Source organism: Pelophylax lessonae (genome assembly GCF_965119305.1).
Source record: "Pelophylax lessonae genome assembly, chromosome: 13".
NCBI classification, from domain to species: Eukaryota; Metazoa; Chordata; class Amphibia; order Anura; family Ranidae; genus Pelophylax; species Pelophylax lessonae.
This window is the reverse complement of record NC_138780.1, coordinates 13,650,825-13,665,523: the sequence shown is the minus strand read 5'-3', so window position 1 is coordinate 13,665,523 and position 14,699 is coordinate 13,650,825.

The following is a 14,699-nucleotide window of genomic DNA, read 5'->3' as shown; positions in this document are numbered from 1 at the left end:
TAATAAATAGTATTCTTATTATAAAATGTAATACATAGCTAAGCATTAATCTATCCAACAACATCTTAGAAAAAAAAAAAAAAAAAAACTTGGAAAAAATATTTTTTATAATATATATATATATATATATATATATATATATATATATATATATATATATATATATATATATATATATATATATATATATAAAAATCAAAAAAAGAAGTGCGCGATTTAAAAAAAAAATACAACATTTATACTCACCTAGATGGATGCAGTATTGCACCCTGCCTGCTCCAAGACCGCTGATTGTTTGGCTCTCGGTCTTCACTGAGCAGAGAGCCGGCGATTGCCAGTCTTCACTGAGCAGAGAGCCGGCGATTGCCAGCCTTCACTGAGCAGAGAGCCGGCGATTGCCAGCCTTCACTGAGCAGAGAGCCGGCGATTGCCAGCCTTCACTGAGCAGAGAGCCGGCGATTGTCAGTCACTGGCTATCTACTCTGCCCCTCCAGTGCTCATTGGAGTGTCTGGTTGTGGAGGGGGCAGGAGCTGTTGGCTCAAGCTGAGCCAACTGCCAGTCAGGCATCTGGGTGAATCCCAATATTAAAGTCGAAGATCTTTCCGAATTCCTAAGTCTCTCAGTGATGGAAGCCAACAGTAGGAGTTAGCCCACTGTCGGCTAAATAGAGGTCACAGGACTGCAGAACTAAGTGCACTCCGGTGACCCACAGGAGAAGTTGAGCCAAAAGAGCTTTGACCCTACCTCTCCTTTAATTTTATTGCTAAAACATTTTTAAATATCTACAGAAAATACTCATTTAAAGATGAACTCACAAAAATGAGCAAAAAAAAAAGAGCAAAAAGGAAATAAACAGATACAGCAAAATAAACTCTTACCTTTCCGGAAAATGTTTTATGTAGTTCCTTTCAGTTCTCCTTTCCCTGCTTCTCCTTTCAGTGTCGTCCTTTTAAATCACTCTAGGCTAAGAATGAAGATTAACAACAACCAATGAGATGACTGTATGAGACTGGTGTTTAAGGCTAGAAAACCTTTAATCTGATAATTACATGCATTTAGACTTAAAAGTTGTGGATTTTATCAATACTTTTATTAATAGGTTTTGTATTGTTTTTTAATTAGATTTAAATAATTAAACAATGATGCACAATAAAATTCTGATCTGTCTTTGCTTTATTTTACAAGAACATATTTACAATATTTTTATTATTAAGCTTTATATTTTTGTCTCTATCAAATAGGATCTGTAAAAAAAAGAAAAGATCTCTCTTAATTACATAATCATTTTTAAAGAACAATTTACATAATAAAATAAGGAAAGAAATTATTTCTTAAATACGTGTTTAATTTATGATTATTTTTAAAGAACAATTTACAAAATAAAATGAAAGAAAATATTTCTTAATTACTTGTTTAATTTAGGGTTATTTTTAAAAGAACAAATTTACATAATATAAATTCTGCAGTAAAAATGCAATTTTAGATAAATTTAAGTGTATTTAGTTTCTCCAATACTTAGGTTTGCAATTTCTTTGGGGGGGGGGGGGGGGAATAATGATTTTTAAAACTATTGAAAAAAAAACATGATAATAAACAATATATTTATGCTTGGATTACACTGACATAAAAAAACAGCAAAAGGAAAATTGTAATTTTGCTTTCTTTTGTATGACTTTAAGGGCAATTTTACACCGGAACCCCAGTATAGACACATACCATATCTACTCATTACTTCTTGTGATATATCTGTTGTAGATATCCTTGACAAGTGGACATCTACCCCCAAAAGAAGACTTTATGTTGAAACACGTTGGGGGCTTCGGTGTCCACTATCCTCAACATTTGTGTCTATACCGGGTTCTCCCCACATATTCATGTCAATTTGTACGTCCTCATGGCTTTTACTAATCTCCTAAACACTGTTTTTTTCATTGAGGTGTTTTACTGCTTTTTGTATCAAAAGTCTTATTTTAGAATACTACTTTTTTCATTTTTAAGTGTAATTCCCTCATTAGAGAAAAAGAGAGGAAAAAGAGAAAAAGAGAAAAAGAAGAAAAAGAGAGGAAAAAGAGAAAAAGAGAAAAAGAAGAAAAAGAAGAAAAAGAAGAAAAAGAGAAAAAGAAAAAAAGAGAAAGAAAGAGAAAAAGAGAAAAAGAGAAAAAGAGAAAAAGAAAAAGAAAAAGAGAAAAAAAGAGAAAAAGAGAAAAAGAGAAAAAGAGAAAAAAAAAAAAAAGGAGAAAGATCAAAAGAGAGTAAAAGAAAAAAAAAAGTTGTAAAAGAGAAAGAAAGAAAGCGAAAAAGGAAAAGGAAAAAAAAAAAAAAAAGAAAAAGAAAAATATGCATAATATATGCAAACACTTAAATAGACCAAACTATTAAAAATAATTACTAAAAGCTCAAAAATATTTCTTCAAAGCTCTCCATTTAAATAAAAGAGATTTAAAAATATTTTATTTCCAAAAAAATAAAGCAAGGAAAAGAGTTTCTGTATCAGCAATCAGCATTTTTTTTCAACACAGTCAATTTAGCCTAATTCACTGGCTTATTCTTAATTTGGACACTAAGACCAAGAATGAAGGAGCAGTCTCTAAGATTGGAGAATACAATGAAAAGCATCCTGAAAGAGATGAATTCGGATGTGAGGTGGACATGGACTTTAAGGAATGCACTTATATGGTACGAAGAGGTTTAAAGGCTTTGTTAAGGGATGTCTCCTGACCATAAGTGTGACCCAGAAAGGACTTGAAGCCATAATCAGAAGATAGAGATAATGACTCCATTAGGCGGATGTCTGATCGATCAGATAGGACTTCAATTGATACCAGTAACGTGATAACACGAAGAAGTACAACCAACCCACATAGCCGTTCTCAATGTTACCTGAGATATCAGCCCCATCCTAACACAAACTAGCAATGCTAAAGAATACCAAAAAGGGAAAACTTTTTTTTTTTTTCTCGTTTTGGATAGAGAAGGATTTGAACCCCCATGGTTCCTATGGAATAGATTTATGGAGTTTTTATTGTTTTTACAAGTAATAGCGGTGGATCAATGTTTTTTAGCGGGTCTACTACAGTGCAATGGACAAATCTGACACTAAATAACACTTTTTGGGGACCAGTGACACCAATACAGTAATCAGTGCAAAAGAAAAAATGCACTGTCACTGTACTAATGACACTGGCAGGGAATAGGTTAACATCAGGGGCTATCAAAGGATTAAGTGTGCTTCTAAGGCTCCATGTACACGGGACGTTAGAAAAAAACGTGCTGCAAAGCTAGTTCTGATGCCGGGGAAAAAGCAGCCGTTAACGTGCTTTCAGTAGCTTTTACCATTGGCGTTATTGCACGTTTGGCCACGTTGCTTTTAGCAGCGTTTTTTCTGCCTCCATTCAAAATGGTTCCCTATGGGAGCCTATTGATTTGAATGGAAGTCGCACCGCAAGTCGGATGAGGATGATCCGACTTGCGCTGTGAGAATCTTGAGGGGGAACTCCACGCCAAAAATGGGCAAAACACTGCGTGGGGGTCCCCCCCAGGTTCCAAACCAGGCCCTTCGGGTCTGGTATGGAATTTGAGGGTAGCCCCACGCCGTGGGGACCCCCCCAAAAATACATACCAGACCCTTATCCGAGCATGCAGTTCGGCAGGGCAGGAAGGTGGAGGGGACGAGCAAGCGCCCCCCCCCCGGACCATACCAGGCCACATGCCCTCAACAGGGGGGGGGTGTTGGTGCTTTGGGGCAGGGGGCACTCTGCACCCCCCACCTCAAAGCACCTTGCCCCCATGTTGATGAGGACAAGGGCCTCATCCCCACAACCCTGGCCGGTTGTGGGGGGTCTGCGGGCAGGGGGCTCATCGGAATCTGGAAGCCCCCTTTAACAAGGGGGCCCCCCAGATCCCGGACCCCTCCCTATGTGAATGGGTATGGGGTACACTGTACCCCTACCCATTCACCCCATAAAAGGCAGTGTAGGTAAATAATGACAGGAGACGTTTTGGAAAATGTATTAAAAATCTTCATTCGGACTTCTCCGCTCTGGTCTTCTCCCTCTTCGGTCTTCTTATCTTCTGCTCTTTTGCTGTCCGCTCTTCTGCTGTCCAATCTTCTGCTCTTTTGCCTCCTCTGGTCGTCTTCTTCCTCCAGTCCTCCTCCGACGCTGTCCCCGGTGATTATGCCGGTCTCCGGTCTCTGCAGCTTGTTATATAGCCATTAGAGGCGTGGCCTCCCGATGACATCGGGAGGCCCCGCCCCCTCATGTCACAGATGCCGTCATCGGGAGGCCACGCCTCTAATGGCTATATAACAAGCTGCGGAGACCGGCATAATCACCGGGGACAGCGTCGGAGGAGGACCGGAGGAAGAAGAAGAAGACCAGAGGAGGCAAAAGAGCAGAAGATTGGACAGCAGAAGAGCGGACAGCAAAAGAGCAGAAGATAAGAAGACCGAAGAGGGAGAAGACCAGAGCGGAGAAGTCCGGATGAAGATTTGGCCCTTTAGGGGGCGCTTTTTATTATACACATTATATTATACACATATTACATTATACACATTATATTACATTATACACATATTATATACTATATATTTTAAACCTTCGCATTTTTTTTTTTTAAAATAACATTTGTTTGTGAGTTTATACTGTACCATGAAAGTCCTCAGTGTCTCTAGCCCATTTGCTCTTTAGGTTTTGCGAAAAAAAAAAAAAAAAAAAAAAAGTTTTATATAATAAAAAAAATTTTTTCTTTTAATATATATATATATATATATATATATATATATATATATATATATATATATATATATATATATATATATATATATATATAATAAAAAAATAATAATAAAAAAAAAAGTACATGGCTGGAAATTTAATTAAGCACACTTTAAATGTGTTCCTTTAAATGATCTCTATCTTTCCCTCTCACAGAAGGGTGGTCTACCTTGTTTACGTAGGCAGACCCCCGTTCTGCCTCTCCTGATCGGCTCCTGCTGTGTCCAATCACAGCGGGAGCGGGTTGCTGGTGGCGCCCCAGACCCAGTGCATGAAATCACGTACCGGTGCCAAGGAGGGCCGCCCTGCCGCAGGATTATCTGCATGGGGTGGTCCAGGAGGGGTTAAAGAAAAAAGCAGCTATAGCCAGAAGCACCCAAGGAGAGCCTCCTAATATTGTAGAAGACCGAGCAGCACATCTATTGTTTCCTTAATTATAACCCAACTAAGACAGGAAGACCAAGGGATCTACAAAGAAAATCCTCAAAGGTCCGAAGATAAAGGTCTGTAATTTTCAGCTCATAGTCTATAACAAGTTTCAATGGAATTTGGTTGTCTTTGTAATGTGTGGGATCTTCTGTCAAATGTCCAACATCGTGAAGTAGATATGGAGCTCTGGGAGTAGAATCTCATATTTTCTTGTACAATTTCTTTACAATCGGCTTTAAGATTTACCTTCAACTATGTTGTGTGTTGCTTAGGTTTGACCTCATATTATAGCTTTTTTGGAAAATCCAAAAGGATATACTGTCTGATTTTTTGTTATATAAATGTTATCAATGTGCAATCAACTAGAAGTCCAGTGCTCCGAATATCAGTGAAAGCACAATATGGTTTCTAAGCCGATGGGAGAGATCGACATGGGAAGAGATCGACATGGGAAGAGATCGACATGGGAAGAGATCGACATGGGAAGAGATCGACATGGGAAGAGATCGACATGGGAAGAGATCGACATGGGAAGAGATCGACATGGGAAGAGATCGACATGGGAAGAGATCGACATGGGAAGAGATCGACATGGGAAGAGATCGACATGGGAAGAGATCGACATGGGAAGAGATCGACATGGGAAGAGATCGATAGATAGATTCCCAGCCGTTTTGCTGGATATGGGTCCACCAGGGTTTCCTCTAGCAACAGCAGCGCAGTTAGGCGTATTCTCCAAGTGTGAGCACTGAGACAGGAATCAGTCCGGTATCTTTGGGTTTTTAGGTTTATTGAGAACTTGGATGGGAGAAGGGATGAGTGGGATACTCTTCTGGCTCAAATATGCACAATATTAGTGGGGACAACTGAAAACAATTTCGTGCTGACGTTGACTTGACGCTGGCTGAATGCCGGTCAACGCTAATGAACGCTGACTTGCGGTCTGTTAGCACTGAACTGACTCCTGTCACTTTCTTGTGGCACAAAGTCCTTGTAGAAGCTTCCTTATCACTTTCCTTTGAGGTAGCTACTTGTACATCTGCTGCAACTCTTAACACTTCAGGGCCCGCACCGGCGGCCTCTTTACACACACTTCTCTTCAGGGCTTAGACTTGGCACCCCCTTTCTAAGCTTCCTCCTGGTTAGCTGGCTCCTGGATCCCTCTGACCTTCTGGAGTGGTCCCCTATCCTAGGCAGACCCCTGGGCAGTTTACAGTACTCACAACTCTGCTTTCCTGGAAACCTCTGCCCCAGCAGCTCCACTCGGTCCACAGCACACTGGATCCCTCTCTGTGGCTCAGCTCAACCTTCTGTCATCTAGGCTAGGGTGACCAGACGTCCCCGGTTTCCTGGGACAGTCCCCGGATTGAGGACAATGTCCCCGGGTCAAGTCTGTCCCCGGATTCAGGGCCGGATTATTGTAGACAGGGCATCCCATGCTGGCTGAGAAACAGCATGTTGGCTAAGATGCAGATGCCCCCTGCTGGACGATCTCACTGCCGCTCCTGTGTATTGTGCAGTCCTGTGCCCAGTACTCTGTGTATTGTGCAGTCCTGTGCCCAGCACTCTGTGTTATTATGCAGTTCTGTGCCCAACACCCTGTGTATTATGCAGTCCTGTGACCAGTACCCTGTGTATTATGCAGTCCTGTGACCAGTACCCTGTGTATTATGCAGTCCTGTGACCAGTACCCTGTGTATTATGCAGTCCTGTGACCAGTACTCTGTGTATTATGCAGTCCTGTGCCCCAACACTCTGTATTATGCAGTCCTGTGCCCCAACACTCTGTATTATGCAGTCCTGTGCCCCAACACTCTGTGTATTATGCAGTCCTGTGCCCCAACACTCTGTGTATTATATAGTCCTGTGCCCAGCGCTCTGTGTATTATGCAGTCCTGTGCCCCAACGCTCTGTGTATTATGCAGTCCTGTGCCCCAACACTCTGTGTATTATGCAGTCCTGTGCCCCAACACTCTGTGTATTATGCAGTCCTGTGCCCCAACACTCTGTGTATTATGCAGTCCTGTGCCCCAACACTCTGTGTATTATGCAGTCCTGTGCCCCAACACTCTGTGTATTATGCAGTCCTGTGCCCCAACACTGTATTATGCAGTCCTGTGCCCAGCGCTCTGTGTATTATATAGTCCTGTGCCCAGCACTCTGTGTATTATGCAGTCCTGTACCCAACGCTCTGTGTATTATGCAGTCCTGTGCCCAACACCCTGTGTATTATGCAGTCCTGTGCCCAACACCCTGTGCATTATGTAGTCCTGTGCCCAACACCCTGTGTATTATGCAGTCCTGTGCAGTCCTGTGCCATTTTCCATTAAAAAAAAAAATATATATGTCCCCGGATTTTATTTAAAAAATCTGGTCACCTTATTCTAGGCCGACCGCCAAGGACACCATCCCTCACTGACAGGACGACCGACAGCCGTCACCCTCCTCCTGGGACTCCGCTTCCCACCAAAGACCCGTGTCATGTGCTCCCCTCAAACTAATACCCCATCCCAGGATGCACTGCGGCAGGTTCTGCCCTCTGGGATAGATACAAGCCCTGGTGTGCTATTGGTCAGGTTTCCTCCACTGTCCAATGAGAGCCCCCATTGGACACAGTGACTCCCCAAGCTCACCAGACACACCTGGAAACACATGACGGCCTGCTGAACAATCAAGGCCCCCCCTGATAAGCAGGCAGGGCAACCCATATACTTTTCCTAGGACCTACCCAGGAGGGTGCTATATATATTATACACACACATATATAAGCTTGGGGACCTTTACTGTAATTTGGTCTTCTTATCAGATCTCTCCTATTCTTCATCAATGAGCTTTTTACTCTGTCATAGGAAAAGACGGCCCTTCCTTTCTCACATTTGGAAATATCTGCGTGGTTTCGTGATGTTGGGCATGCGTCTTGCCTGTGGCATGGATATTTGCTGCATACTTTCCACTACAGCCTCTAGGTTTTTAACCAGTTGCCGACCGCCGCAAGTACATATACTGGCCAGGCAAAGTGAGGTATGGGTACGTCACTCGCCTGTCACTTGCATGTGAGCCAATAGCGGGCGCGCGCCCGCCCCGGCTTGTTTGCGGGGAAGTCAGTACGTGTGACCTGCGGACCCGATGTCCGCCGGTCACTCGCTATCGTCCGCTGTGAAGGGAGAAAGGCAGGCGACTAATGTAAACACAGCCACCTGTCATTGTCCCCTGTGTATGAATGGTGATCATACGGTTCTACTATGTAGGACCGTTATCACTGTTCCTACACCAGTAGCCACAGCCAATCACAGTTAGAAGCACACCCCTAGGGACACACTTAACCCCTCCTTCCCCAATAAAGTTAACCCCTTCCCTGCCAGTGTCATTTTGCAGTAACAGTGCATATATATAGCACTGATTACTGTAGTAATGTCACTGGTAACCCCCAAAAGTGTCAAAAATGTCAGTCAAGGGTCCCATCTGTGCGCCACAATACCGGAAAAAATAAAAAAAAATCGCAGATCGCCGCCATTACGCGTTAAAAAAAACACCAAAAATTACAGAAATCTTTCCCTTAGTTAGTAAACGCAATAACTTTTGTGCAAACCAATCAAAATACGCTTATTGCAATTTTTTTTACCAAAAATATGTAGCAGAAAACAAATTGGCCTAAAATGATGAAAAAGTTTTGATGTTTTATTTTTTTTTTTGGGAATTTCATATAAAAAAATTTGAAAAATATTGTTATTTTTGCAAAATTGACGCTCTTTTTTTTTTTTTTTTTTTTCCAAAATCGCACAGGTGATCAAATGCCACCAAAAGAAAGCTCCGTTTGTGGGGAAAAAAAAAGGAAGTTAAATTTGTTTAGGTACAGCGTCGCACGACCACGCAATTGTCCGTTAAAGTCACGCAGTGCCGAATCGCAAAAAAAACCCTGGTCGGAATGGGGGTAAAATCTTCCAGGGCTTAAGTGGTTAAGTTTGTGCATCCGCTTCCTTATCCATTATCATTTGAGGCAATCCATGCAAAATTAATTTTCCTGTCACTGCAGACTGCATGCAGGGCCAACATGCATCCAGGGCTCGGCGAGGCATTTTCGATTGCGCTGATTTAAACGCAGGTGAGCCATTGCCACGTGAGCTGCTTGAGGAGCATGAAAGCCGCCCTGTGCAGGAATCCGAGGAATGCAGACTGTCCTGGTCAGGAGATGACCAGTGCCGGGTCTATGTTTTCTTGATTGTTTGCGTTTCTGCTCCTAAAATAATGCAAAACACCACACTGAGCATTCCTTGAGCACTCTTAAAATTATGTCCCATGCTCCTACCTTTGCTAGTCTTCTGTGCCCTGTCCCTTTAAAGACCCATCTGCTTTCAAATACTTACTTCAGAAGCAGCAGCCCTTCCAGAAGCAGACACAGAATCTGAGACAAAGACCATTCAGACTGTCTAACCCCCAGGAACACACAGCACAGCAGGGAAGCAAACAAATCTTTACTGCACAAGAATAAACTGGCAGGACTGCAGAGAGAGGGGAGAAACCAGTTCATCTGCCAGCTCGGCCAGGGGCGTCAAACTGGTGGCCCTCCAGCTGTTGCGGAACTACAAGTCCCATCATGCCTCTGCCTGTGGGAGTCATGCTTGTAACTGTCAGCCTTGCAATGCCTCATGGGACTTGTAGTTCTGCAACAGCTGGAGGGCCGCCAGTTTGACACCACTTGCTGACCGCCTATCGCAGATATACTGCAACAGGCTGGCTCGGCTGCGCGAACCGAAGTCAGAAGCACCAGTGATGACCGACTTTGGGGAGCTGGCGTTGGGCGAACGTAGGTCCCCGGGGTCCCAAAATTGTATCTTAAGTAGCTGAGAGTCTCCCCTACATGTGTGCCAAATTTGGGGTCCATGGGCGCTCCCATTAGGAGGTGGGAAAGCCGATCCACTGGGCCAGGGGCAACCGCTCCCTGCTGAGAAAGAACGACGGTCTGCTGTTTTAAACACATCTGACCGTTCTTCTCCCTGGAATGGACACAGAGCGCCTGTGATCCTCCTATTTAGGAACACAGGGCTCTGTGTTGATTCCACAAGTCCCTCCCCCAGTTAAAAAGCACCCCCTAGGCTCACATTTAACCCTTTGATCGCCCCTGGGTTAACCCCTCCCCTGCCAGTGTCATTATGACAATAACAGCGCATATTTTTAGCACTGATTACTGTAGTAATGTCACTGGTCCCCCCAAAAGTGACAAAAAATGTCAGTTAGGGGTCCGATCTGGCTGCCGTAATGTCGCAGTGCCACAAAAAAAAAAAAAAAAAAAAAAAAAAAAAAAATCGCAGATAGCCGCCATTACTAGTAAAAAAAAAAAAAAAAAAAAATATATATATATATACACACACACACTGTATTTTCCGGCGTATAAGACGACCCCCCTATTACATGATCTACCGGTAATACTTATACTTAGGTTACCTTGGAGATATTATACTCGGCGTATAAGACGACCCCCCATTTTTGGGGGATTTTTTTGAGGTTCAAAAGTAGTCTTATATGCCAGAAAATACAGTATGTGTGTGTATATATATATATATATATATATATATATATATATATATATATATATATATATATATATATAGTGCCATTAATCTTTCCCCTAGTTGGTAGACAAGATAACTTTTGCACAAACCAATCAAAATACTGCCTAAAATTATGAAAAAAAATTTTTTTTCTTGGGGGGGGGGGGGTAGAATGTTATATAGCAGAAAGTAAAAAAAAAAAAAAAAAAATATATATATATATATATATATATATATATATATATATATATATATATATATATATATATATATATATATATATATATAAATAAATAATTTTTTTTTTTTTTTTTTTTTATTATTATTTTCTTCATTTTTTTTTTCTCCTCTTTTCAGAATTTCCACTATTTTATTGAAAAAAAAAAAAAAAAAAAAAACACACAGGTGATCAAATACCACCAAAAGAAATCTCTATTTGTGGGGGAAAAAAAGAACATCAATTGTATTTGGGTACAGCATAGCACGTCCGCGCAATTGTCTGTTAAAGTAACGCAGTGCCAAATCGCAAAAAGTAGCCTGGTCATTAAGGGGGCAAATCCTTCCGTCCCAGAGGTGGTTAAGCTGCTGCTTGGCGACTGGCGTTCCCTACCCAGCGCCGCCGCATCTCCCCGCCCTCTGTGACATCATCCACTGCCGCTTTCAGACTGAAGACAAAGCCAGGAGAGCAGTGCAGCACACCGCGCCTATACAAGACAGGAAAATACCCCCAATGGTGACATCGCAGAGCTTACTAATACCACACCTGTAGAATATTTGTGCTGTTTAAGCAGCATTGCCCGCGGGCCGGCACAAAGGGCACCCAGTTTCAGGAGGGTTTACCATCCAACATTCAGGGTCTTCCAACTCCATGAGAGGCCGAACATGGAAGGTAGGTTCGACAGGGACGGGATATACTTGCAGCAAACAAAGTACTTACCATCTGCAATCCACAGGTGGCCTGGAGCATGACCAAAAAAAAAGAGCACTTCAGTGGGGGAGGGGCTGTCTTTTATTTAGCTAGGAAGAGGTGGTCCTGTGGGCTCCAGAGGAGGTGTTAACCCATCGTGTGCTGACGTGAGGTAGGGCCAGGATATACTGTATATATATATATATATATATATATATATATATACACACACACATATATATATATATATATACATACACTATATTATCAAAAGTTTTGGGAGGCCTGCCTTTACAAGCACCTTTGGGATAAATTACAGCAGAGACTGCAAGCCAAGCCTTCTCATCCACCATCAGTGCCTGACCTCACCAATGCACTTCGGGAACAATGGTCAAACTTTCCCATAGACACACTTCTAAACCTGCTGTCCACAAGGTTTAGGAGTGTGTCTATGGGAATGTTTCACCATTCTTCCAAAAGCACATTTGTAAGGTCAGTCACTGATGTTGGATGAGAAGGCTTGGCTTGCAGTCTTCCCTTCCCATGATAACGACCCCCAAGCACACCTCCAAGGCAACCACTGCCTTGCTAAAGAAGCCGAGGGTAAAGGTGATGGACTGGCCAAGCATGTCTCCAGACCTAAACCCTATTGAGCATCTGTGGGGAATCCTCAAATGGAAGGTGGAGGAGCGCAAGGTCTCTAACATCCACCAGCTCTGTGATGTCATCATGGAGGAGTGGAAGAGGACTCCAGTGGCAACCTGTGAAGCTCTGGTGAACTCCATGCCCAAGAGGGTTAAGGCAGTGCTGGAAAATAATGGTGGCCACACAAAATATTGACACTTTGGGCCCAATTTGGACATTGTCACTTAGGGGTGTACTCACTTTTGTTGACATTAATGGCTGTGTGTTGAGTTATTTTGAGGGGACAGTAAATTTACACTGTTATACAAGCTGTACACTCACTACTTTACATTGTAGCAAAGTGTCATTTCTTCAGTGTTGTCACATGAAAAGATAGAATAAAATATTTACAAAAATGGGAGGGGTGTACTTACTTTTGTGAGATACAGTGTGTGTATATGTTATATATATTTACACACACATTAGTGTGTATGTGTGTGTGTGTATGTACATATGTGTATGTATATATATATATATATATATGTATAGTAGATATACAGTATATATACAGTGGTTATAGAAAAAAAATCACCCCACTCTCCTCTTTAAAAAAAAAAAAATTTTTTTGTATTTACTCTTATACTGTAACATCCAAGTAAAAGATATAACACCAACATTTCCGGGGGGGGGGGAAAAAAAAATCAAAAACGGAATCACTGAGTTGGAAAAAGGACCCCCCCCCCTCCTAATAATGAATGAGATGAATTTGTGTTGACTTCAATCATTCAATCATGTGCAAGCAAACATCGATATTGGGTATTCCTGGCAAAGTGACTTTTCACATTGTTTTTCCTTATTCACTCGCCCTGTACATGGTTTCTATAAGCCCATTGTTTTGTATACCCCAAGTTTTGGGTAGTAGAGAAAAGTCAAAATGCCTTCCAGGTAATTTTTTTGCTACCTAACATTGGGGAAAACTTCATTCCCTTCCTGTCCCAGAGACACCACAGGAAATAAGTAGAAATTTCCCAAAGCGATCAGAATTCCCTTCTAAGACAGCATTTAGCATTCCCTGGAGCAGGTGTCCCCATTGGAAGATTTTCCTTCTCTTCTTATTCCGAGCTTCTTAAGTCTCAATGGTGACCAGTATGGATGGAGAGCATGGATCTCCTCAATTCAAACAGCAAAAAACATGAATGCTGTGCAAACAGGGTAAAATAATATGATATCAGGCTATTTTCTCTACAGGTTGCAGGTTTCTCATTCATGAAAAACAAGTGGTTCGGGAAAAATACTGCATTATGACCTCTAGATGGTGCTGATGTGCACAGTGAATAAATACTTGATCTTCATCGCCATCTAGTGGCCAAAAAGCAGTGTTGTCCCCAACCTCTCGTTTTTCATCTGATTACATTAACCACTTTACCACCGGAGGATTTTGCTGTCTTACGTCTGGGCCACTTTTTGCGATTGGGCACTGTGCAAATTTAACTGACAATTGCGCGGTCATGCAATAGCGTACCCAAACGAAATTTACGTCCTTTTTTTCCCACAAACAGAGCTATCTTTTGGTGGTATTTGATCACCTGTGCGATTTTTACTTTTTGCGCTATAAACAAAAAAAGAGCGACAATTTTGAAAAAATAACAATATTTTTCACATTTTTTTTATATGAAATTCCCCCAAAAAAATGTAAAAATCAAATTTTTTTTATCATTTTAGGCTAATTTGTTTTCTGCTACATATTTTTGGTAAAAAAAATTGCAATAAGCGTATTTTGATTGGTTTGCGCAAAAGTTATTGCGTTTACTAACTAAGGGAAAGATTTCTGTCATTTTTGGTGGGTTTTTTTTAACGAGTAATGGCGGCGATCTGCAATTTTATTTGCGGGACTGCAACATTGCGGCGGACAGATCAGACCCTTGACTGACATTTTTGACACTTTTGGGGTTACCAGTGACATTACTACAGTAATCAGTGCTATACATATGCACTGTTACTGTAAAAATGACACTGGCAGGGAAGGGGTTAATTTTTATTGGTGAACAAGGGGTTAATGTATGCCTGGTGCTTACTGACGTGTGTGGGGGGAGGTGACTGAGTGACACAGGGACAGATCGCAGGTTCAGCTATGCTGAACCCTGCAATCTGACCCTGCCTGTCACAGAGGAGATCCGCCCGCTTTGTTTACACAAGTGGGCGGATCTCCACACTCGATTCCCAGACGATCGGGGAAGAGCGGCGGTGATCACCGCCGCTCCTCCCCTGGCCCGACTCCCGCTGTGACTGAATACAGCAGGAGCGAGCCACCGGCGGCGCGCGCGCCGCCAAGGGGGGGGGGGAATGTCTGGCAACGTAGGTCTACGTCGTCAGACGTTATCGAGCCACTTTGCCGCAGTAGCAGCTCAGTGAGC